General features: G+C 38.3%; 1 protein-coding gene across 1 annotated transcript in view; it reads left to right on the top strand.

Annotated features, from left to right (window-relative positions):
- LOC143021142 (neuronal acetylcholine receptor subunit beta-3-like) overlaps positions 1-27,500 on the top strand; it is a 589,791-nt gene that overhangs the window by 529,359 nt on the left and 32,932 nt on the right. The gene's annotated exons all lie outside the window — the stretch shown is intronic.

The raw sequence follows: 27,500 nt of genomic DNA, 5'->3' as shown, positions 1-27,500 counted from the left end.
GCCTTATTACCAGGGTTGTTTCCTTTTCGGTTTTCTTCTCGAAAACTACCGGGATGAACGAAGGACGTCTCTCGAACTCCACTTTCACTTGAATCCACGAAGGAAATCTTTCCTTTTCCTTTCAATTGCCCATTACCTCTTTACCTGAGTGACGAAGACCTTGGGGGTGACAATAAAGCTTTCAACGATTTCTTCCTGTCTTTATTTTTATTTTCTTTATTGAGGACTACCGGTATAAAGGAGGCACGCCTCTCAAAATCTAGCCTCATTTCAATCCAAGATGGATATCTCTCTATCTCCTTTCTACTGTTGAGCCACTCGCTGACTTGGCAGGGCGCGAACAGATCCTTAAGATATCCAATGGCTTCGTCGTCGTACCAAGTCTTGATATCTTCAAGGTCTGACAGACTCTGTGGTCTGTTGGGTGGGCTGGTAGATAAGGAGGCATCATTCTGTTTAATTTTACTTTCATCTTTTAAAAGATTTCCATCTTCAGCCTCGGATTCAAGATCAAGCTGTGATACACACTCCAAACCCTCTGGATGGGTGGTCCTATTGCTCACATAATCTTGATTTGATGGTTCATCACAGTGAAAGCTTAAGCTCTTAAACCTTTGCTCCTGTTTGTAAAAATGAAGGTAATTAGAGTCGAGACTCATGCTATTTGATAAAATCTCTTGCTCTTTTCCCTTAACTTCAATGGGCGGAACGCAGAATCTCTTTCTAATGAAAGCGAGAATGTATTGCGTACACGAATCCCATACCTGATCGAGCGTCTGAAAGACATAAATCACGTTCTTCCTAAGACTTTCCCTCATAATTTCCCCCAAGGTTCTTCTGCCGTTGTTCGGCTCTACATTACCGGTTCAGTTCTCTTTCTTCATCCTTTGGACCTCGCTATGATACTTCAAGTCCTCGTTCACTGGTGGTGTGTCCACTAAAGAAGGTCCGTTGTCTCTGGATTCAGGATTTCTAGTCTGCATGGTCATTCCACGACCTCCAATGGACTGCCCAACCTTTGGTGTGCTGCTAACGTCGGCGGACTTTGATCCCGAGAATAGGAAACGTACGTGTTCATGTCTCAAGTAAACCCACCGAAGAGCCAAGGTCTCGGTAGTGCCCCTCCTCCCAAGTGAAGACTCGGGGCCATTGCGGGGACACACACACGCACGCACGCACGCACACACACACACACACACACACACACACACACGCGCGCGCGCGCGCGCGACTCGGTGACGCGGTTGGTAGAGTCTCCGACTATCACTACGGCGGTCCGGGTTCGAATCCTGCCCAGGGCTGAAATAATTTCAGTATCGCTGCGCTTCGATTCGTTACTCCAACTCTCGTGGGCGGGGAGTTGGGTGTGTGTGTGCGTGTAAGGTCACAGCGTTACCCATAGATCGGTCATACGAGCTCTGAGCTCTCTTCCGGGAGGGAAATAGCTGCCGAGTCCAACACGTGATCCCAAGACCAAGGTGAAACCAAGGTGAATCACCACACACACACACCCCTCCAATTCCTAACTCTTTGCCGCAGTGGAGGGGCTTAGGGGCAAGCAACTGGAGTCTGATGCTTTATTTTTGGACTTCAGTTGCTTGCTCAACTAATTTTGTTAGGACCTTTTACCTCTTTCTCCTAATTTTTATTCCTTCTCTCCTCTTCTTTCTGAATTGATTTACGGTGTACGACTTCTGCTCCCTTTTCGACTATGGCTTGGACTGCTCTTTGGATTTGTTGGAGGGTGGAGAGGACTGACATGCCTCTCCACCCTTAGAATTCGAGTACCTGACGTGCGCGAGCGAGGGGAAAGTCTTATGTCAAACATGGTTCCCGGCACTGGGTCCGATCTCGACGGACTGAGGACGCCTTAGGTGCTGGGGATCATGTGTATAGCCGGGTAGTAGCTTCTAGGGATGGTTACATGACATGACAAGCCACATCCCTCCCTTGTTGGGCTCCGAATCATGGGATTTTTGGTGGGTGGAAGGCTACTTGGTCGAATATTTGAAAACCCGTTCTTATGGAGAACAATACCCCCCCTTCTGTTGACGACTCTGGCTTGAATAGGGACACAGTTTTAGACTCTTCCAAGACCTCTAATGTTATGACATTAGAGCCTTATTTCCCTACTCTATCAGATACTGACACTAGGTCTAGGATCAGGAGGACAGGGAAAGGCAATTCAGGAAAAATTGAGATAACGCCAGGAAAATTTGAACCCAACAACTATGCCAAGTTTTTGATTCTGAAAATGAGAGAAGGACAACAAATGAGGGACCTTGACATGTTTTCTGTCAATCGCGAAATCAAGATGAAATGTAGCATCGAACCAAAGATTTCTTACATGAATGATGGGAGTTTACTGGTCGAAGTTGCATCACCTGATGATAGCACTAAAGTCCAAAATATCTCGTCGCTAGATGGTCAAGAAATAGATTGTTTATACAATAAGAGACTGAACCAAGTTAAAGGCGTGATAAGATCTACAGAATTACTTAGATATTCTGAAGAAAAAATCCAAATGGAGCTAAAAGACCAGGGAGTAGTAGATGTGAAACAAATGAAGAAGAACATAGGTGGTGTATTAACACCCTTGCCCACGTACGTTCTAACATTTGATCTCCTGAAGCTACCTAACACGATAATGGCTGCGTGGCTTCGACTGAATGTTAGACCATATATTCCATCATGTCGAAGGTGCTTCTATTGCCAAAAATTTGGTCATGTGATTGGGACTTGTAGGAGAAAAATTAAAGGTGAAAATGCAGTCTGTGAAAATTGTGGTTTAGAAGCTCATGGTGAATGCTCTAATTCTCCACACTGCATCAACTGTGGTGAAGATCACCCCGCAAGCTCAAAGAAATGTGATAAATTTACTTTTGAAAAAGAAGTTCAGATACTAAGAGCAAAAGAACACTTGAGCTTTAAAGAGGCTAGACAACGAGTAAACGCTATGTTCATTCGACCAGGGGTAAGTTTCTCCTCCATCATTAATAAGCATAAGCCCTTGAATAATAGAATGCCCAACACATCAGATGACGTATCTACACATGAGAAGAGCCTTAATTCAAAATTGACCATTCCTAAAAACTCCGAAATTACTCCTGCAAATAATAGACTTATGAAGAGACGCTTGAGTGATGAAAGAGAAGAATCTCTTTCATCAAAAATCTGTCTTAAAAATACGTTTAACTTGTTAGATGATGAAATGGATTTGGAGGATCCCAAATCCTCCAAACATTCCCTAGTCTCTACCTGTCCTGTATCTCAGGTGGAGACTTCAGTCTCAGCAAGTGCTTTGGTGCTTGCTGGGACCCCTGTCCCGTCCTCATCCCCGGTCCGGGCTGGGACTTCTGTCTCGGCATGTGATCTGGAGCAGGCTGGGACTTCTGCTCCGGCTACCGTTCCTGTGCGGTCTGGAGCTTCTGTCTCGGTTTGCCCTCCGGAGCAAGCTGAGACTTCTATAATGGCTTGCGCTCCAGTGCAGGCCAATAATTCTGCCCTAGGTTGTGCTCTAGCTCAGCCTAAGACTTCAGTTTTATCTAACAAACCTACCTTGGATGGCACAGTGGTCCAGGGTGAGAAGTCATCTGTCTCAGCTGGGAATACTGAAGTCATACCAAAATCTGTGGTAAAAGTTCCTAAAGAACAAAGAACATTAAGTAACTCAAGGCGGAACATAAAGGTGCCAATTAAGAACAAGAAGGCACCAGAAAAAGATCAAAATGTAAAAAATCCTGGTCCAAGGAAGACTAAAGAGTCTTCCAAATAAAATAAGATAAACTCTCTGCCATTTTGCAGTGGAATTGTCAAGGGTATAGAGCTAAATATGTAGAACTTAAACATCTAATATATTCTCATTCACCAATATGCATAGCCTTACAAGAGACCATGTTTGGAGAAAACCAAATATTTAGTCCTAGAGAGTACTTTATGCATCACTCTCCTATCAACCCTTTACAAGGAAGCCATGGTGGAAGCGCTCTTCTTGTCAGAAATGATATTCCTCATAAAATATTACCCTTGAATACTCCTTTGGAAGCAGTAGCAATTCAGATTAATATAACTAGAGTATATAACATTTGCTCTCTCTATCTCTCGCCTAATAGAGAATTTTCTAGTAGTGACTTTACTAGTTTATGCAATCAGCTCCCCCAACCGTTTTTAATTTTGGGAGATATGAATAGTAGGCACCAGTCTTGGGGTGATGTGACATCAAATGCAAAAGGGGAACAGCTTCAGCAAATCATTGAGAATATAGATCTTACTGTTCTTAATACCAATAAACCTACTCATTTTCATATCCAAACAGGGACCTTTTCTTGCATTGACCTATCCCTTGCAAGTCCTAATGCTTTCATGGATTTTGAGTGGGATGTGCTTGATGATCTCTTTGGAAGTGATCATTTCCCAATCATCATTTCAAATGGGAATCCAGTACCTGTTGCTAGAGCTCCCCGTTGGTGTACTGATAGGGCAGATTGGCCTCTTTTTAAAGAACTAAGCAATATAGAGGCAGATGTAAATGACTTGCCAACAGTTAGTGAAGCTATTTCTTATTTGAATAGTATTTTAATAAATGCAGCAAATCATTCAATTCCCAAGACCAGTGGAAAATTTCGTCGGAAGCCTGTTCCCTGGTGGAATATACAGTGTACTATAAGACATAAAGCAATGAGGGCTGCTTTCACCAGATATCGTAGGCATAGGTGCACCGTTTACCTTATATGCTTCAAGAAAGCCCGAGCCCAATTTAGATGGCATATAAAGAAAGCTCGCAGAGAATGTTGGATACTGTTTCTCTCTAGTATCACATGGAAAACTCCAATGACGTTGGTTTGGGCCAAGATCAAGAAGATAGCTGGGAAATTCAAACCTTCCCCTCCTCCTGTTTTGAAAATTAACGGATTATTTGTATCAGATCCAAAAACTGTAAGTGAAGCTTTTGCAAGGCATTTTGCCAAAGTATCTAGCAAAAACCCTGACTCACCGTATTATCAATTACGCTCAAATGAGGAAGCTCGTTGTCTTGATTTCACTGCTAATGTAAGTGAATCATACAATATACCCTTTTCCATGAAAGAATTCTTATCAGCCTTATCTAAAAGTAAAAACTCTTCTCCTGGACTTGACGAAATTATATATGATATGATAAAGAACTCATCATATAATACTAAAGTTTTTATCTTGGATGTTTTAAATAGAATTTTTAAGGATAGCGATTTTCCTGATGTTTGGGAAATAGCTTTAATTTTACCCTTCCTCAAGCCTGGTAAAGATTCCTCCATCCCTTCGAGTTATCGACCGATTGCATTGACATCTTGTCTGTGTAAATTAATGGAGAAGATGGTCAATGCCAGGTTGGTTTGGTTTCTAGAACGGAGAGGGGTGATCTCTTCTGCTCAGTGTGGATTCCGTAGAATGCACTCTTGTACTGATGTACTGATTCGATTGGAAGATTCGATCTGCAATGCTTTTTTATCCAAGCAGCATCATATCACTGTCTTTTTTGATCTTGAAAAGGCATATGATACTGCTTGGAGGTATGGGATTTTAAAAGTTCTTCACAACATTGGGTTGAGAGGTGAATTGCCACTTTTTATCAAAGCTTTTTTAAAAAATAGTCTTTTTAAAGTTAGAGTAGGTAATACTCTATCCAAATTAACAGTACAAGAAGAAGGAGTTCCTCAGGGTAGTGTGTTAAGCGTAACCCTGTTTGCCCTTAGTATCAATGGTATTGCTTCCGTTATTCCGCCTGAAGTAATGTTTACGCTTTTTGTTGACGATTTGTCCTTGTCATTTGCAGCATCTAGAATGTCTGTAGCAGAGCGGAAACTACAGTTGACAATTGATAAAGTAGCTAGATGGGCCTCTGAGCATGGATTTCGTTTTTCACCATCAAAAACAGTAGTGATGCATTTCTGCCGCATTAGAGGTCACCATCCTGACCCAGATTTATACCTATATGGTCAGAGAATTTCATGCGTGGAGGAGGCAAAATTTTTGGGTCTGCTATTTGATCCAAAACTATCTTGGGAGCCGCATATTAAAAACCTTAAGATAAAATGCATGAAAGTTTTGGATGTTCTCAAAGTTATTTCCTGTACCAAATGGGGGGCTGATCATAAGCACCTACTTCAGTTGCATAAGGCACTGGTTTTACCCAAACTTTTATATGGATCTGAAATATACTCGTCAGCAAGAAGCACAAAGCTAGAGAAACTGAATGCTGTTCATCATGCTGGGGTGAGGATTGCTACAGGAGCATTCAAGTCCTCACCAATTCCAAGTCTCCTTGTTGATGCTGGGGAATTACCCCTAGTTTTAATGAGGCAGTCCCAGATGATTAAGTACTGGACTAGAGTTCAAAGACTTCCTAACTCCTTAAGTTTTAAAATTATTTTTAATGGCAATTTTAATAATTTTAATAATAAATCTTCATGTCCACTTCCCTTTGGACTTAGAGTAAGACATGTTTTAGAAGAATTAGGTTTACCCCAATTTCAAGTTCTTCCAGTAAAGCATTCAGCATTTCCTCCTTGGAGGCTACCACATGTAGATCACTGCAGCTGCTTAGAAGTATCTAAGACTGGAATACCGGAGCCTGTGATCAAACAGATATTTCTCGCCCACTTTGAAGATCACAGAAATTCAGTTTGTATATATACAGATGGCTCCAAATCCAATGCTGGTGTTGGATTTGGAGTTGTTTTTCCCAGTTTTAATTGCAGTGGAGCATTGCCTAGCTCTGCTTCAATTTTTACAGCTGAGCTGCATGGAATTCTAATGGCTTTAAAAAGAATAGTAAACCATGCTGGTTTTAGTTTCACAATTTTTAGCGATTCTAAGTGTGTTTTGGAAGCCTTAAGTTCTTATAATCCTACCCATCCATTAGTTTCAGAAATTCTAGAATGGATGTTTCTACTAAGTCGTAAAAGAAAATTAATTAGGTTCTGTTGGGTTCCGTCCCATGTCGGTATAATAGGCAACGAGGAGGCTGACAGGTTAGCCAAAGAAGGATCATTAAAACATCCTATTAACAAGGCCCTTCCAGATACCGACTATCAGCCTGAAATTAAGAATGCAATAAAATCTTCCTGGCAATTCTCATGGTCTTTGATCGAATTTAATAAGATGAGAGAAATCACAGACTCTGTTAATCCATGGATATATTTATCCAGCTGTCGTAGAAGAGAAGTGTCAGTGTGTCGCCTCCGAATTGGACACACGAACTTCTCTCATGGCTTTTTAATGAGTGGTAACTACCAGCCTTTTTGCAGCGATTGTTTGGTGCCACTAACGGTTAGACATTTGCTGGTCGAATGTCCTAGCTTGGTGGAACAGAGAGAGAGACATTTTAACAGGGACAGGGCTGGGAGTTTTAATTTGAGTTTCATTTTGGGAAAAGACTTGGACGAAGACTCTCTTTTCAATTTCATTGAAGATGTTGGTTTCTCTATCTTGATCTGATTTTAATATATAGGACATATTTTATTTTATCCAGTAGTTAATATATATTGAGTTTACTTTCGGTGTCAATAACCTAGTAGTTACGACACCAGATTGAACGCTTATAATCAATCAATCAATCAAACCACACGCACACACACACACACACACACACACACACACACACACACACACACACACACACACACACACACACACACACACACGTTTATTCATTCTGGCTGCCGTAAGGCGATTTTATTTAACTCCAATAAAGAGATTCATTGCACCATGTTTTAACTACTCTTGAAAAAAAGAAATAGAAAATATGTCCAGCTTTCATCATTTGAAAAGTAAAAAAAATTAGTAGTTCTTCATAATATAATCGAAAGCGTTGCACAGACTAAGCCTTTGCCATTGCCATTAATGTAACACCTTTCACAGGTGCACTCACAGTAACTCCAGAAAGTTGTTTTCACAAGATCCAAGACTTAATAAAAATCTTAAAACTTGAAAATGCGTTTATTAAAGAAAATTTGATAAAAGGGTTAAATAGGCACCACTGGCATTGATGTGCCTTCTTAAAATTGCCAGGGACAATCGTCACTGATGGCTGAGTCTGACGTCGTTCCATTGATGACTCCAAAAACATAAATTGTCTTTACGAAAAACCCAAAAGTCAAGGGGGGTTTGATCTTTACCATTACCATACCATTCAAAACGCTTCCCATAAAAAGTCTAAAAACTTTATCAAAATTTCACTGAGACCTTAAAAGACGCTACCATTGCCATACCGTTTAAACCGTTTACCATCCAAACCTAAAAAACTTTTATCAACCTTTCATTAAGACCTTCAGTATAGAGTTACCGTTAGCATACCATTCTAACCGCCCTTGCCATGGGCAAAACTGATTTACAATCAATTTGAAAAACTGAGAAATACTCGGAAAACTATGACTGTGACCAGACTTTCATGCAACCGAATCATTTCCTCTGATTAAGAGAGAAGATTCCGCTTTCTCCTGCAAGTGTCGTAAGCCATTTACCGAAATTTTCTTTTCGTTTGATATTCAAGGTTGCCACGTACCCTTTGGTTTTCTTGATCTTGGGAAGTTCTGTTTTTCGTGAACGAGACTCGTCTTGGTCTTCCGGATGATACAGTCGACTCAGAGGTTGCAAGAACTTTCCTAAATCGCAGTTTGAGTGCTTAAAGACGGTCTTTTCCTCAGACTCATAAAGGCTTTGAGGGACCGAGACCTCTTGCTTGGCTCTGGGTGCCTTCTTGTTAGAGCGGTAACTTCTTTCCGAGTTGAACTTACAGGGAACAAAAGACGCTCTTCTCTCAAAATCGAGGACCAACGGAAACCATGACGGAAGTCTCTCAGAGGCTTGAGGTCGCTCAGTCTTACAGAAAGGCTCAAAGAGATACCTTATACTTACGAGAGATCCGTTGTCGTAATCGACTGAGCTTTCTGACTCAATGAAGTTGACAACTTCGGCCTTGTTACTGCCTGTGTCAGATGCAATAGTTCGTTGGTTTGATTCATGACGAGAGTAAGGCGTTTCGTGGTTCTGAGGCAATGCCTCAATGGCAAACCTCTTTAAGTGTTCTTTCCTGAACACGACAGGGATAAACGACGGTCTTCTTTCAAAATCAAGATTGATCTATATCCAAGAACAATACCGTTTTTTTTCTTCTTTAGGGTACAACAATTCGCTTTCTGACTTGCTTTGGTTCTGGGGTGAATGCTGGGATGCTTTAATGCCGAGACTCTTTTGGCTTACTTTCTTGAATGCGACTGGTACGAAGGACGGCCGCCTTTCGAAATCCAGTTTCATGTAAAACCAAGAAGGAGATCTTTCTATCTCCTTTCTGTCGGGCTTTGGCTCGTTGATGGGGCAGATTGTGAATAGATCTCTGATCCCCTCGAGCGTATCATCACTGGCATAAATCGAAGTCTCTTTCAGGACTGCCAGACTCTCTGGTCTGGTGGTCTGGTTCACACATACAGAAACTTCCTTCCGGGTACTTTTGTTCGCTTTTGGAACAGTTGTAGAAGGAGTTGGCTCCTCTGCTTTCAGGCTGGGCTGAAGCATCGACCGAACGTCCTGTAGTATGTTTCTACTAACTGGTGGACAGCAGAATATCTCTCTGGAACGATTGAGGATGTATTGAAGACAGCGTTCCCAATGCCCATGTATCCACTCACCAATGCGAAAAACATTCTTCAAGACACTTTCCTATTCGCATACTTCTGGTTTTGTGTAACCCTTCGGCTCTGCCGTTCTTTCCACGTTCTTATTTCCATTTCCCTGTATATCCCTGTGATTGTGTCGTTCTTTGGTATCGTTCAGTGGTGTTGCGTCCATTCTCAGAGGTCTGTTGTCTTTGTCTTCAGTCTGTGTTCCCAAGTCTGTGGTGATGAGAGAGTGAGTAGACTGTCTACCTTGGTGCATTCCCTGTTCCCTTTGAGCCTGAGTAGAGCGACGCTGAAGGATCTTGCCTCAAGCAGTCACACCAACAGTCCCTGGAGTTTCGGGAGCTCCACCACCCACGGGATCACTCGGGATCATAGCGGGGATCCTCCCGAAGGAGGGGAGGGACTCAAACTCCCGCCCTTCACTCCCACCACTCCCACACTGTTGGAATTATGGGTGTTTAGTTAATGTGTGATTTCTTTTGACAAACCATGCTCATAGGAGACCTTTAATTTCATAATGAGCCCTTTAAAAATGCAGCATCTCGTAAGTACTCGTACACTTTGAAAAGTATTACATTCAATCGCCTCGGCTAAGTGTCATATTCTATTCATAGACCATAATGATTGTGAAGTTGCTTCTACCTAATTCTAAGCTAGATGTACGTCCTAAAGGCTTGAAGCCTTCCTTTCTCGACCGACTAGTATATACCGTGTAAAAATATATGAATCCTGTAAAAAAAAATCTGATTAAATGATTGACTGATTTATTTCAGTTATTTACTAATTCTCCTTAGACTTTTTCGTTTGTTCGTTTATTTATATATATTTTGTTTTTGTTGATATATTTTGTTGTTTTATTCGTTCACCTCTGTTGAGTTAACACGTTAATTATAGAGCTACAATAATCGTTCGATAATAGGGTTGATCGGCTGGAAGGATGTTACGTCATCAGTGACGTCATGTCGTCTGGCAGATCCGTTGCGAACTGACGACTCTGGTGTGGTTGGGCCTTTAGAGTGCTTACAGGATTTTTCCTCGCCATTTTTATTTCCACTTGCTTTATTCTTACATTCTATTTGAATATTCACATTTCATGTAATTAATATATGTTTCTATTTTGTTTTTACATTTTCACCAGATCCTTTCACTGAAGGATAGTTATTGTTCAAAAGAAATGTTGAATGCTCAGCGTTATTACATCTAAATCTCTTTTATATATATATATATATATATAATATATGATGTAAGCGGAATAGGAAACACAGGAGTCTTAGTATTGAGTTTATTCCTGACTAGTTTCGCAGGTATGCTTTTTCAAAGGAATATGTGTACAAACGGGCTATGGGCATTATATACATGGGGTGGACCTCACCACCTCTCCGAGTTGCCATAGTTGGTGGCGAATGTGAACATCACATTGTGGCTAACGTAACAATGAAGACATTTTTACAATTAAATATGATAACACTAATAACAAAGAAATTATTAATAGAAAATGTAACAATAGTAATGATAACAATGAAGATAAATATTTAAATAATAATATTAACAATAATAACAAAAATGATAATAGCAATACAGAAAATAACAATAAAATAAAAGTAATAATAATAATAAAAACAATAATGAAAATAAAATGATAATACTAATAACCAAGAAATAAAAATTATTAATAGTAATTATGACAATAATAGTGAAAACAATGATAATAAGAACGAAAAATTAAATGTTTAAATAATAATAGTAACAATAATAATAACAATAATGAAAGTAATAATAATAATGATAAAAATGTAATGATAAAATTATAAATATATATAATGATAGTAATAATAAATAAATAATAGTTATAATAACAATGATAATAATAATAGTGTTGAAAATAAATAGTAACAAATAGCATTAAAAGAATAAATCATGATAAAAAGTTGGGGCAAGGTAGCATGGAGGAACTTCAGAGTGAAAGGAAGAAAGCTGGAGAGGGTAGGCCGAAGTGGGAAAAAGGTATCTACTTAGGGTCTGGGAAGCCATTCTTGGAGGGCAAGTGTCGCGGTAGATTTTGTCCATTTTAAGTCACCAGTTCTCTTGTTTGTGTTTTTGTGGTTGGCAATGTAAAGTGATTCAATTATTTTCCGTTGTTTCTTGTGTAGTCCTTTAGCTAGAATGGTGGAACCCTCCCAGTTAGGCAAATGTCCCTCTGTGTCAATGTGGTTAACTAGAGCGTTGGTTTCTCGGTGGTGTCTAATGTCCGCTTTGTGTTCCCTGAGTCTGTTGTTAAGTCCTCTGTATGTCTCTCCGTAGTATGCACAGTCACATCCTTTGCAGGGAATTTTGTAAACGATGCTATTGTCACGGTTCGTCTTGGTTCTGTTGGTGGTCAAGTGTCCTATTTTCTTCCCTGTGTCATTTACTATGATGAGTCCTGTCTGTCTCAACGTTTTGGAAAGCATGTGAGAGAGGCCAGAGTTAGGAACCACAAGGTATCGTAAATTTGTCCTCTCTTCACATCCTTTCCTCTGTCTGTCTCTAATAACAAAGAAATTATTAATAGAAAATGTAACAATAGTAATGATAACAATGAAGATAGATATTTAAATAATAATATTAACAATAATAACAAAAATGATAATAGCAATGCATAAAATAATAACAATAAAATAAAAGTAATAATAATAATACAGAAAATAATAACAATAAAATAAAAGTAATAATAATAATACAGAAAATAATAACAATAAAATAAAAGTAATAATAATAATAAAAACAATAATGAAAATAATAAAAATGATAATACTAATAACCAAGAAATAAAAATTATTAATAGTAATTATGACAATCGTGAAAACAACGAAAAATTAAATATTTAAATAATAATAGTAACAATAATAATAACAATAATAATAATAAAGATAATGAAAGTAATAATAATAATGATGGTAATAATAAAAATGTAATGATAAAATTATAAATATATATAATGATAGTAATAATAAATAAATAATAGTTATAATAACAATGATAATAATAATAGTGTTGAAAATAAATAGTAACAAATAGCATTAAAAGAATAAATCATGATAAAAAGTTGGGGCAAGGTAGCATGGAGGAACTTCAGAGTGAAAGGAAGAAAGCTGGAGAGGGTAGGCCGAAGTGGGAAAAAGGTATCTACTTAGGGTCTGGGAAGCCATTCTTGGAGGGCAAGTGTCTTCATTGTTACGTTAGCCACAATGTGATGTTCACATTCGCCACCAACTATGGCAACTCGGAGAGGTGGTGAGGTCCACCCCATGTATATAATGCCCATAGCCCGTTTGTACACATATTCCTTTGAAAAAGCATACCTGCGAAACTAGTCAGGAATAAACTCTAAGACTAAGACTCCTGTGTTTCCTATTCCGCTTACATCAGCCTGTCAGAATGTCTCAACATATATATATATATATATATATAATATGTACACTAAGCATAACAGTGCCTTAAAAATAGTTTCTTATTTCACTATAAAAGTTTATATGAACTTATACTGCAGTGAATAAGTCAATAGTTGATATATTTGTCCTATATACAATGTTAGGTTTCTAGTTTTGATATATTTGTACAATATAAAATGTTAGGTTACAAAGAAAGCAATGGCCTCCGCTAGCGGACCCAGGGATCTGGGTGCGCATGTCCTGTGTAATAGAAGTCCCATATATATATATATATATATATTAAAATGTACATAAATACATATATATGTATATATGTATATATTATATACATATGTATATGTATATATGTCTATATATATGTATATATACATGTATATATATATGTATGTATATATGTATATATACATATACATACGTATATATGTATGTATATATATATGTATATATACATATATGTATATACATGTATATACATATATATATAATATATACACATATACATCCATATATATATTTATATATATATGTATGTATATATGTATATATACATATACATACGTATATATGTATGTATATATATGTATATATACATATATGTATATACATGTATATACATATATATATAATATATACACATATACATCCATATATATATTTATATATATATGTATGTATATATGTATATATACATATGTATATATGTATATATACATATGTATATATGTATGTATATATATATATGTATATATATATGTATATATACATATACATATGTATATACATGTATATACATATATATATATATAATATATACACATACATCCATATATATATTTATATATATATATATATATGTATGTATATATATGCATGTATGTATATATATGCATATATGTATATATATATGTATATATGTATATATACATATGTATATATGTATATATACATATGTATATATGTATATATACATATGTATATATGTATATATATATGTATATATATGTGTGTATATACATATACATATGTATATACATGTATATACATATATATAATATATATATAAACATATACATCCATATATATATTTATATATATATATGTATGTATATATACATATATATATAATATATATATACACATATACATCCATATATATATTTATATATATATATATGTATGTATATATACATATATATATATATATATAATATATACACATATCCATATATATATGTATATATATGTATATATGTATATATATATATATATGTATATATATATATGTGTGTGTGCAACCGGGATTTATTGATAATGGGTGATTTCAATTTTACTGACATTGATTGGATGACCCTTGAACATGGCCATATAGGTAGTCGCTTGATTGATTTTCTTGGTGACAATTACTTAATTCAGCATGTAAAAGAGCCCACAAGATATGGAAACTTACTCGATTTATTGATCACTAGCCGCGAAAGCATGGCAACTGATGTAGAAGTCGGTGAATCTGTTGCAAATAGCGATCACAACTTAGTCAGATTCAAACTCCTAAACAATTTTAGAATAGATACTTGTGCTTCTAAAATACCCGATTTCAGTAAAGCTCAGTTCATAGAACTACGTCAGGAGCTTCAGCTTACAGATTGGGAGGAAAAATTAAACGAAAGGCCTGTAGATCAGATGTGGGAAATATTTCAAAAAACGCTCACTAAGATGATTCAAACTTACATTCCTTTTAAGGACAGACGTCCCCCAAATCAGGCTCGCCCAAAGTGGCTCGACAAAGAAACTGAAAAAAGTATTGCTAAAAAGAGACAGGATTATAAGAAATATAAGTGCTCGGGTGCATCTAATGACTATGAAAGTTATGTATCAATACAGAGAGATTTAAAAAAGACAATAAGAAAAAGAAAACGACAATACGAAATGAACATCGCTGAGAAATCCAAAGAGAATCCCAAAGAATTCTATAGTTACATTAGAGATAAAAAGGTTGTTAGGAATCACATTGGTCCACTATTATCTGCTGACGGTCAACTTGAATATTCAAATGAAGGAATGTGTAATCTCTTAAACAATTATTTTAGCTCGGTATTCGTAAACGAAACACCTCAAAGTGAATTCCAAACTGAAACCTGTGACAAGTCTGGGGTAAACTTACTCACTACGGTAAATATAACAAAAGAAACAATTAAAAGGTGTATAGACAAACTCAAAGTTAATAAAACACCAGGGCCTGACGGTTGGCATCCAAGAATCTTAAAGGAAATGAAAAATGAGATTGTTGTTCCATTAGAAATTATTTTCAAGAAATCCATCATATCCGGAGATGTCCCAAGAGAATGGAAGCTAGCTAACGTTACTCCCATATTCAAAAAAGGTGACAAAAAGAAACCAAATAACTATAGGCCTATTAGTTTGACTTCGATCGTAGGAAAAATAATGGAAACTATCATCAGAGATGCTATCGAATATCATTTAGAAAGTAACCGTTTGATAAATGATAGCCAACATGGTTTCAGACGGAAACGTTCTTGCGTGACTAACTTACTCGAATTCTACAACACAGTTGTCTCGAATTATGACAAAAGAAACAATATAGATTTAATATATCTAGACTTTGCAAAAGCTTTTGATACCGTCCCACACGAAAGACTTCTTACTAAATTAGCTTTGCATGGAATAAGTGGTAGCTTATTAGGTTGGACTAGTAATTGGTTGAAAGGTCGAAAACAGAGAGTTGTTTTAAATGGAAAAACTTCTGGATGGAAAAGTGTTGCAAGTGGAGTTCCTCAGGGTTCCGTTCTTGGGCCACTTCTATTCATAGTATATATAAATGATATAGACCATGGACTAAAATCTACTGTTTCCAAATTTGCTGATGATACAAAACTGTGCGGAGTGGCAAATGATCACTCAAACCAATTAGATATTCAAGAAGATTTAGATAAATTACAGCAATGGTCTGAAAAGTGGCTAATGAAATTTAACACAAGTAAATGCAAGGTAATGCACATAGGTAAAAATAACAGCAAGTACGATTACAAGTTATTTGGAAATTCGTTAACAAAAGTGGATAGTGAAAAAGATCTCGGCGTAATTATCAGTAACGACCTCAAATCATCCAAGCAGTGTATTTCACGTGATCAATGGATGATGAGGCGTCGCGCCGACAGCCTTCCAAGTCTCGTCACGTGACCCACGTGACAGTCAATTTATAATCATTTACTATTTACCTGTTTGTTTGTTATTCAACTATACCAATGCATTTATTTATGTATTTTAATTGTTATTTACATTGTTATAGTTTTAATTTATTATTAATATGATTTTTTTTTTTTTTTTTTTTTTTTTGCATCCGACCTAGATATGGATCAAAAGGTCTCCTGTCGGCATGCTTTGCCTTTGTAATCCTTTGTGTGTGTGTGTGTTGAGGCATTCTGACATGTTGACGTAAGTGGAGTAGGAAACACAGGAGTCTTAGTGTGAGTGTATTCCTGACTAGTTTCGCAGGTAGACTTTTTCAAAGGGATGGTATACAAACGAGCTGTGGGTATACATAAGGGGGACCTCACTACCTCTCCGTGTTGCCAGAGTTGGCGACAAGTGAGGACATCATATATATATATTGTAACAAATAATAAACAAATGCAATAATAATGATAATGCTATCAATAATAATAGTAATGGTAAGTTCAATAGAAATTGTGATTATAATAACAATGAAAATAATAATGATAACGATGATAATAATAGTAAAAATAATAATAATAATAATATTGAATTAATTGTAACTCTGACCCCTCTCACATGCTTTCCAAGTCGCTGAGACAGATAGGACATTAGACACCACCGAGAAACAAACGCTCTAGTTAACCACTTAGACACAGAGGGACACCTACCAAACTGGGAGGGATCCACCATTCTAGCCAAAGCTCTACACAAAAACAACGGAAAATAATTGAATCCCCTTACATTGCCAACTACAAAAACACAAACCATCAGAATCAGCGGGAGAATTCTTAATTATTAATTTATTGAAAGTACATGGGTTATTAAAAGCTACTTTAAGATTCCATGTTTTAAGTAGATGAGGAACTTGAGAAAGATTGGTACTGTAAGTGACCAAAATTAATATGGTGAATTGTGCTGTTCTTTAGATTTCTATTTCAATGATGACTTTGTGTACTAAGATTTATTCTTTTTCATTTGTGACTTTTTGTATTTTGCCAGTTCTTTTCCTAGTGTATAATCTTGTGTCATCTTGTACTATGCCAGCTCCTTTTCTAGTGTATAATCTTGTGACATCTCGTACTATGCCAGTTCCTTTCCTAGTGCATAATCTTGTTATTTTTAAACCTCTTTGTAACAAAATTTTTCCTGCATTTCTCTGAAGATGTGAATTACATGAAAGCGCTTGGGAATTATTGTTTTCTTCCGATTTCCTTAGTGGTTACCAGCAAAACTTGTGGATCACGTGATATCTCTGCATATATATATATATAGATATAGATATAGATATATAGATATATATATATATATATATATAATATATATAACGTATATATATATATATATGTGTGTGTGTGTGTGTGTAAATGTATGTTTATATATGTATATACTGTATATATGTATGTATATACATACATATATATATTTATATATGTATGTATATACATACATATATATATTTATATATGTATATATATATATATATATATACATACGAACGGTACATATATATATACATACATACGAACGGTACATATATATATATACATACATACGAACGGTACATATATATATATATATATATATATATATATACATACAAACTAACGGTACATATATACATCCATACATACGTTCGTACGAAGATGCTAGCGTGTGCCCAAATAGCCCTCATCGGAGACGTCCTGTTTCCCGTCGTGATCTGACTCCCTTCGCGAGGAACCACCAAAAGTTTTGGGGGATTTTTTGGCCACAACTTACTCTGCTCTGCGTGCGGGACGAGACGCAGCGGCGGTGGCAATGCGAAAAGGACTCGATGGACCAGACACAGGAACACAGGACGTTGTAAAGCAATATCCCTGATACGAAGCGAGCGATGCGCATTTTGGTGAGCAAAGACACACACAGGTGCTTCTCTGCTCGCAGGAGACGGAGCGAAACCGTCGTTGAGGACTTTGTGACTGCGGGAAACGCGCCGGAGCGTGTCTTGGTAGTCTGTGAATAAGTCCTGTCCGCCTTCAGCGAAGACGAACGTCCTGAGGTCTGGTCCTCGAGGGCCTTGGCAACCGGCGGAGGGCGCGAGTAAATGGTCGGTTTCGGTGGGCGGAGCGACAGTCGCGAAGGACTTTTTTCGGTGGAGAGCGAGCCGACTTTTTCCCCGGGTGGAGGGTGAACTGACTGTTGTTCCAATTAATTAATTTTCATTTTTATTATTACAAGCGCCGGTTTCGCCGTCATGGCTTCGTCATGGGGCGCTTTTCGCCCTGCCAATCGCTCGCGGCCAATCAGTCGTCTCCGTTGCTATGACGTCCGTGTTCTCTCCTCACTCTCCGAAATGTGAGGGTTCCGAGCACGAGGAGGAGTTGCCAACGAGCCCCAGCGCTGGACCCTCGGTCAGGGCGATACCCGCGTCTTGTAAGGAAATAGATAAATATGTAGATAAATAAATAGACGATGATACATAGACACGATGAGTAGATAAAGAAACAAACAAATAAATAAGTAAATAAATAAATATATAAATGAATACACAAAGAAACCCGAATTTAGGCTGATGGTGATAAGCAACTTAGTTCGACTCTATCCAGCCAAAGGTCAACACCAACTACACTTTGACGTTCTGAAGAATCCAGAGAAGCTTGAAACGACTCGAGGGTGCATTCCAAGTCCTCAGGCATACGAAGAGATCATAAGGAGAGTTCCATAAGGTATTCAGAGAGCTCACGGACCTTCTGTAGTCTAATGAAGTCTTCAGAAGACCCACAAGAAACCACGATGGTCTTGGAGACCCCGAAGACTCTTTTGGGTCTTGGAGAGCCCATCAAGTCTTCAAGGACTTTGTCTTTACTTACATAGACACTGCCCTTCGGCAATGGAGTCCGTTTTTATCAACATCCATGATAACATCAATAAGAGGACTGGGGATTTAATATGGGCTAAACGGCAGCACGCTTTGTCGTCATGAACAATAAACACAGAGCCCCTGATCCAGTCGGACATTTCAGCCACGCGAATACCAACAAGCGGATAATTGGTCCTCCCACGGCGATAACTCGTCACACCGACAGATGAGATCGAGTGGGGGACCAACCTGACACTTCGCCACGTTCCTTTTTATGCCATAAATTGACCAACTTGACTTCAAACTGTGTTCCTCTGAAGAAGCCACTCAGGCGAAACTAGTCAGGAATAAATGTATTTCCCTCAGCCCGTGTTCCCTTTACCTCCTATCCACATTATTATTATTATTATTATTATTATTATTATTATTATTATTTACTATTATTACTATTACTATTATTATTATTATTACTACTATTATTATTATAATTGTCATGATGATGGTGATCATCATCATTATTAGCATTTACATGATTATTATCATTATTATTTACTTTATCTACATTCTATTTTCTAGATTTATTAATTTTGTTTTTTCTATTTTTTGCTCTGATTATACCTAGTCAATACCTAGTTAAAAATTTGTCCGTGATTTTCCTTGTTGAAATAAACGGATACAAGGGAAAGAGTGACGTCATGATCTTTCATTCGAGCGGGTTGCGTCGTTAGGCGAATCGCCGCCGCTTTGCGTCCTCTCGAGGCGTAACGGAAACCGAACACGTGTGAATGTTGTCTCGTTGTTCACCTGTAAAAGCCTGTCTTCAGATAAAAGTTGCTTTCTTATGTAAAAATGTGTTAATTGAGGAATTTTGTTCAGATAGCTTTGATTTTAATCTTGTTAGTTTTGATGTTACTAGTCTATTCGATTTCCTGTTTTATATTTGTTAATATATTTAGAGGTTAAGTTGAAGAAATATGATATGTCTCTACCGGTCCACATAATAATCATTCTCATTAAGTTATGTGTGTTAGATTCAAAATTTGAATTTTATGATAAATTTTGTATGCAAAAGTTTGGAATGGGAATGGGGAATCATTTGTTTCCTGTTTTAAGTAACTTGCATATGCTATCCTCCAACCCCTTGTTGCTGTCCTGTACCATTTCTCTGAGTATTCCTTTTCTGTGATGGGGGAATTCCCCGTGGTGGGGGAAAAGAATACTGCCACCAAGTATTCCCACTTGGATCGTAAGAGGCGAGAAGAAAGGGACGGGGATTGGGACTAGGCATCCTTCTCCTTGTAGCCCCACAGGGGAAATTCCTAAAAGAAAAAAAGAAGGCATAAGAGGGGCTGGAAAGCCTCGGACCAGCACCCTAAGGTTTGGGTCTTTTAATGTGCGTGGATGTGGTACAGATGAGAGTAAAAGGGAAGAGATAGGTAGTATGTTTGTGAGAAGAAAGATGGATGTGTTGGCTTTGAGTGAAACTAAGTTGAAAGGGAAGGGTGAGTGTAAGTATGGGAGTGTAAGTGGGAGGTTATCAGGAGTGAAGAGAGGGCGAGGGAGGGAAGGGGTGGCTATTCTAGTAAGTGAAGAGATAGGTAAACGGGTAGTGGAGTGGAAGGAGGTTTCCTGAAGGATAATGTGGATGAAGGTGAAACTGGGAAAGGAGATGTGGGTCTTTGTAAGTGCATATGGGCCTGGCAGTGAGAAGAGTGTAGAAGAAAGGGAGGCCTTTTGGATAGATCTAAATGAGTGCATAGAGGATTTGGGAAGAAATGTCAATGTGATAGTACTGGGAGACCTTAATGCTAGGGTGGGAAATGGTCCAATCGATGGAGTGGTTGGGAAATGTGGAGTTCCAGGAAAGAATCGTAGTGGAGAGTTGATGGTGGAAATGTGTCTAGAGAGTTGATGATAGCAAATACAGTGTTTCGGAAGAAAGTCAAGCATAAGTACACATGGGAGAGGGTGGTGGATGGAAGGGTGGTAGATACAGCGCTAATGGATTATGTAGTGGTAAATAGGATTATGATAGGAAGAGTTAAGGATGTACATGTGCTAAGGGGAGAGGGTGGGGGAATATCAGATAATTTTTTGGTGGAAGGTAAGTTGAGAGTGGAGGATAGATGGAGGAAGAGGAAAGGGACAAAAGGTAGGGAGGTGCTTAGAGTGAACTCTTTGAATGAGAAGGAAAAGGAGAAGGAGTACGGGAAGAAGCTGAAGGAGGAGTGGGAGGGAGTAAAGGGTAGAGTAGAGCTGGGTTCAAGGAGGGAGTCATAAAGTGTGCAAGGATGGTGTGTGGAACAAGAAGGACAGGGGGAAATAGAAGAAAGGGTAGTGAATGGTGGGATGAGGAAACAAAAAAGGTTGTAGAAGAGAAGAAGCGAGCTTTCACAGATTGGTTACAAAATAGGACGAGGGAGTCATATGAGAGGTACAAAGAAAAGAAAAGAGAAGTAAAGCAAAAGGTAAAGGTTGCAAAGGGGAGAGCAGATGTGAAATGGGGTAAGAGTTTGACAGAAAATTTTGAAAGTAATAAAAAGATGTTTTGGAAAGAAATTAAGAGAGGAAGAGGAGGCGAATCAAGTAGAGAAGAAAAGGTAAAAGGTGCAGATGGAGAGATGATAATGGAAGAGAAGGCAGTAAGGGGAAGATGGGCAGAATATTTTAAGGAGTTGCTAAATGTGAAGGAGGATAGGGAAGGAAAGATTGCTGCAGTGGGAAGTGCGAAGAAAATGAGTGATGAATGAGGAGAATGGAGAAATAAGGAAGGATGAGGTGAAGGCAGTTGGAAAGATGATGAAAGCAGGTAAGGCACCTGGTCTGGATGGATGCCATGCGGAATGTCTGAAAAAGGGAGGTACAGTGATGGTGGACTGGTTGGTGAGGTTATTTAATGTTTGTTGGAGAGAGGGTAGAGTGCCGGAGGACTGGAGGAGTGTCTGTATAGTTCCTCTTTACAAGGGAAAAGGGGACAAGTGTGAATGTAGTAGTTTCAGAGGGATTAGCTTGTTGAGTGTAGTTGGGAAGGCTTATGGGAGGATCTTGGTTGAGAGGATTAGGAGAGGAACAGAAGGAGTAATTGGTGAGGAACAGTGTGGATTTAGGACAGGTAGAGGTTGTGTAGATCAGATCTTTGTGGTAAGACAGATATGTGAGAAAGCTATAGGAAAGGGGAAGGATGTTTTTTGGGCTTTTATGGATCTGGAAAAGGTTTATGATAGGGTAGACAGGAAGGCACTGTGGGAGGTTATGCAGATATACGGGATAGGAGGAAAGCTTCTGGAAGCTGTCAAGAGTTTTTATGAGAATAGTAGAGCTTTTGTCAGGATTGGAAATGGAGAGAGTGAGTGGTTCGAGGTAAAGGTGGGACTTCGTCAAGGATGCGTTATGTCGCCCTGGCTGTTCAACTTATACATGGATGGGGTGGTGCGAGAGGTAAATGCAAGGGTAGTGGGCAAGGGATTGGAGATGGTTAAAGAAAATGGAGAAAAGTGGGAGGTGAGCCAGCTGTTGTTTGCGGACGACACTGCGCTTGTAGCAGGATCGGAGGAGGGTTTGAGGAAGTTGGTGGCAGAGTTTGGGAGAGTATGTGATAGAAGAAAGCTGAAGATAAATGTGGGTAAAAGTAAGATGATGAGATGTACAAGGGGTGAAAGTGGCAGTAGACTGGAAGTGAGCATTAAGGGAGAGCGACTGGAGGAAGTGGATAGTTTTAGATACTTGGGTGCAAATGTGGCAGGGAAAGGTGGAGTGAAAGTGGAGGTAGAATGTAGATTGAGAGAAGCGAGTAAATCCCTTGGTGGATTAAAGAGTGTAATGAGGAATAGACATTTGGGAATGGATATGCTAAGAGGAGACTGTATGAAGGAGTGATTGTGCCAACAGCACTGTATGGAGCAGAAACATGGAACATAAGAGAAGAAGAGAGAAGGAGTTTGAATGTGTTTGAGATGAGGTGTCTGAGAAGTGTGATGGGGGTTACTAGGCTAGATAGAGTGAGAAATGAGGAGGTGAGGAGGAGAACAGGGGTGGAAAAGGAGCTGGGAGATAGGGTTGATGAAAGAATATTAGGATGGTTTGGACACATGGAAAGAATGAGTGAAGAAAGACTAGTAAAAGAGGTGTGGAAGGCAGATGTGGAGGGAGTGAACATGAGGGGACGTCCTAGGATGAGGTGGATGGGGTGAAGGGGGCTTTGGGGAAGAGGGGAATGTCTGTTGAGGAAGGACGGGAGAGGACAGAAGACAGGGGTGAATGGAGAATGGTTGTATATGGATGATGTTGTGATAGCATGAGGTGGAATGGGCAGGTGGATGGGGTGTGAGGTAGTATGTGTGAGCAAAATTTGACGCAGCCCGAAGGGATTTCTCCCTGTCCTCTCATTTTATGCAATGGGGGGACGGATAGGGGGGGTCGCCTATTTAATGAAGCGGCCTTGCTGTGGATGTGCTGTGTCTTGCGACACTGCTTCTGACCCAGGGCAGTGGACAAGGTGCAGGGATGACCCGTCATTCAGGAGGTGCTAAGATAAGAGGGAGGGTGGAGGGGTGTGGAGTGTATTCAGGGATGGAATGGGTGGGAATGATTTTATGCCTTTTTCTTTTTGGCTACCCCCCTTGTAAGGGGGAAAAAGCCTAGGTATATGTATGTATGTATGTATGCATATGTAATTTTTGAAAGAGTTATTTTGCCTAAAACTGTCCCTAGGAAAGCTATTTGGCATAGATATGTTGACGATATATTGTGTATGTGGCGTATTGACCAACCTTTAGACAACTTTTATTAAGGTTAAACAGTTTGATACCATCAATTAAATTTACTAAAGAAATTGAACAGAACAATAGTCTGCCCTTTTTGGATGTTATGATTTATAAGTTTTGAAATAAGTTTAAATTAGACATTTAGAGGAAACCTACCAATGTCCTTTCTTGTATTCATTATTATTCTTATCACCACCTTAAAATTAAAGAGTCAGTGTTCTCTTCCATGTTTTTAAGGGCCTTTAGAGTTTGTTGCCCAGAATTTTTAGATCAAGAAATTGAAACCATTTATGACATTGGTAATAAATTAAGATACCAAAAAGATTTAATTGACTTGGCTCAAAACACAGCGAAGAAATCTTTTTATGGTCATACTCATAGACAGCAATTCCTTTTTAAGAATTTTTTAACTCTCATTCTTCATCAGAATCTAGTTAGTTTAACTCATACTTTTAACATATTTGGTGTCCAAATTGTCTTCAAAAATAACAACACTGTTAAAAGCCGTTTAATTAAAAATTCACCTGCTTGTGGCGAAGGCTGTGTTTATAGTATCCCTTGGAAAAACTGTAACTTTAATTAAATTGACCAAACAGAAACGGATTTGTAATTGAGAATAAACCAACATAAATATAACATAAGAACAGAGCAAGTTTCAAGTGGGTTTTGTGCATTTAAGGGACTTTAATCATTGCATTGATTGGGATAACACAAAGGACATTAAGAAGGGAAATATCATACAATCATGTTATATCAAAGCTTCATTTGAGAACAACATGAGGATGTATAAATTAGACAACTATATAAAAAAATTCTCGACAGTAGAAAAATCAAATATCCGGCAGTGTTGAGCAAGTAAAGTCACAATGGACCTGTCCTAATTTCCCCCAGTGTGTCTCATTTGTATAGTCACTGTATCCTTACTTTGTACCTGTGAAAATGTCTTATTTTCCAAGTGGTTTTATTACACATTTTGTGAATCACATGTTTTTATGATTTATTCGCATATATATATTCAACCACATTAACTTTTCACTTTTAGTTTCATGTCATTTCGATCGAAACTGACAATGCGCTCGACGGAGACATATGCGGAAACTGATACGCAGTGAAGTCGAGGACTCGAACCCAGCTCAGACGTACCAAAGTGTTTACTTTGGTACGTCTGAGCTGGGTAGTGATTTGGAAAAGGCGTTGACTCATTGTATGGTAATATGATGTTGTTATTACTGCAAATGTACTTGTTTTCGGGGTTGGGTGTCTTATAAAATTTACTTTTAGCCTTGCTCAGAGCTTTGGACAAAAACCTCTCCGGACTTTGAGAGTTGTGAACTCGCTAGATCCAATTCTTTGTCTAGGTATTGTGGGCTGCATATCCTTAAAGCTCTTAGATATAGGCCCGAAGCTACACTGCGTCTATTGTTATCAGGATGGTGGCTGAAAAAATGTAAATAGTTGCCGGAGTGGATAGGCTTCCTGTACACAGGAAAGGACAATTGGTCCGGACACCTGATAACCAATATGTCCAGAAAAAGGTATTTTTCCTTCTTCCCATTCCACCTTGAAATTTATGCTGTGTGCTAGTTTGTTTATTTTTTCAAAGAAGACATTGAAAAAGCCCATTTCTCAACCCAAACAGTAAAAAAGTCATCGACACATCTGTACCAAAATATATCAGCTGGCTTGGTGTCTGGTAATAGTTCGCATTCAGAAGATTCCATATATAAATTGGCAAGAACTGGGGAAAGATTGGAACCCATACTGCATCCATATTTTTGTCTAAAATAAGAATCTCTGAAAGAAAGAACATTAGTGTTAAGACATAAGCGGGTAAGTCTAATAATTCTTGAAACTGAAAGAGGGAGTTGATGTTTATGTTGATGCAGTTTGGTTTCCAAGAATCTTAAAATATCACCTGTGTTGACATTAGTAAATAGGGAAACTATGCCAAGAATGAGTAATTTGCTATTCTTAGGTATATTATGTCTCTTAGTGGTCGAAATATACAGATTTTCTGTCCATCTTATTCTCCAACAGTGGGTTATAAGTCTCATGTATATTATATATATATATATATATATATATATATATATATATATATATTAATATCGACAGCAATTTGACAATTTTTTTTCTGTGAACACTTTGAATTCCTCTAATCTAATCTTCTTTACGTCCCGAACTTTGGGTGAACTCCTGAATTTTCCAAGAAGGGAAGGAGGAGGCTAGCTGCCTCCTCTTCGTTGCAAGAACTGAATGTCTTGATAAATAAAAAAATGTAATTATTGGCGAAGTTGCTGTCGACTGACTTTATTGGCGCTTGCTTTAGAGAGAAATTGCTTCCAACACACGTAGTCATAAGTGTGCACGCGGACACACACACACACACACACACACACACACACACACACACACACACACACACACACACACACACACACACACACAAACATTGCCATTGATGAGCTTTCTTAAGGTTGCCAGGAACAATTGTCTCCGATTGCTAATTCTGACGTCGTTCCACTGACGACTCCAAAAAACAAAAGTTGTCTTTACGAAAACTCCAAAAGTCAAGGAGGATTTGGTCTTTACCATACTTTTCAAAACGCTTCCCACAAAAAATCCAAAAACTTTATCAAATTTCCATTGAGATCTTAAAAGACGCTACCATCACCATACCGTTTATATCATTTACCATGCAAACCTAAAAACTTTATCAACCATTCATTAAGATCTTCCATATAGAGTTACCGTTACCATGCCATTGAAACCGTCCTTGCTGGGACAAAACCGATTTACAATCAGTTTGAAAAAACTGAGAAATAATGTCGGAAAACCACGACTGTGGCCAGACTTTCATGCAACCGAATCATTTCCTCTGATTAAGAGAGAAGATTCCGTTTTCTCCTGCAAGCATCATGAGCCATTTACCGAATTTTTCATTCCGTTTGATATTCAAGGTTGCCACGTAGCCCTTGGTTCTCTTGATCTTGGGAAGTTCTGTTTTCTGTGAACGAGACTCGTCTTGGTCTTCCGGATGATGAGACTGTTGACTCAGAGGTTGCAGAGGCTTTTCTACGTCACAGTTTGATTGCTTAAAGACAGTCTTTTCCTCAGGCTAGTTAAGACTTTGAGGGACCGAGACCTTTTGCTTGGATGTGGGTGTCTTCTTGGTAGAACGATAACTATTTTCCGAGTTGAACTTACAGGGAATAAAAGACGCTCTTCTCTCAAAATCGAGGACCAACGGAAACCATGACGGAAGTCTCTCAGAGGCTTGAGGTCGCCCAATCTCAAAGGAAGGCTCAAAGAGATACCTTATACTTACGAGAGATCCGTTGTCGTAATCTACTGAGCTTTCTGAATCAATGAAGTTGACAACTTCGGCGTTGTTACTGCCGTTGTCAGATGCAATTCTTCGTTGGTTTGATTCATGACGAGAGTAAGGCGTGTTGTGGGTCTGAAGCGATGCCTCAGTGGCGAACCTCTTTAGGTGTTCTTTCCTGAACACAACAGGGATAAACGACGGTCTTCTTTCAAAATCAAGATTGATCTAGATCCAAGAACAATACCGTTCTTTTTC

Source organism: Oratosquilla oratoria, chromosome 41, assembly GCF_046742065.1.
Source record: "Oratosquilla oratoria isolate Oo_2021 chromosome 41, ASM4674206v1, whole genome shotgun sequence".
In the NCBI taxonomy this organism is placed as follows: Eukaryota; Metazoa; Arthropoda; class Malacostraca; order Stomatopoda; family Squillidae; genus Oratosquilla; species Oratosquilla oratoria.
Note: the sequence above shows the minus strand (reverse complement) of the source record. Positions and strands in the feature narration are given on the sequence as shown.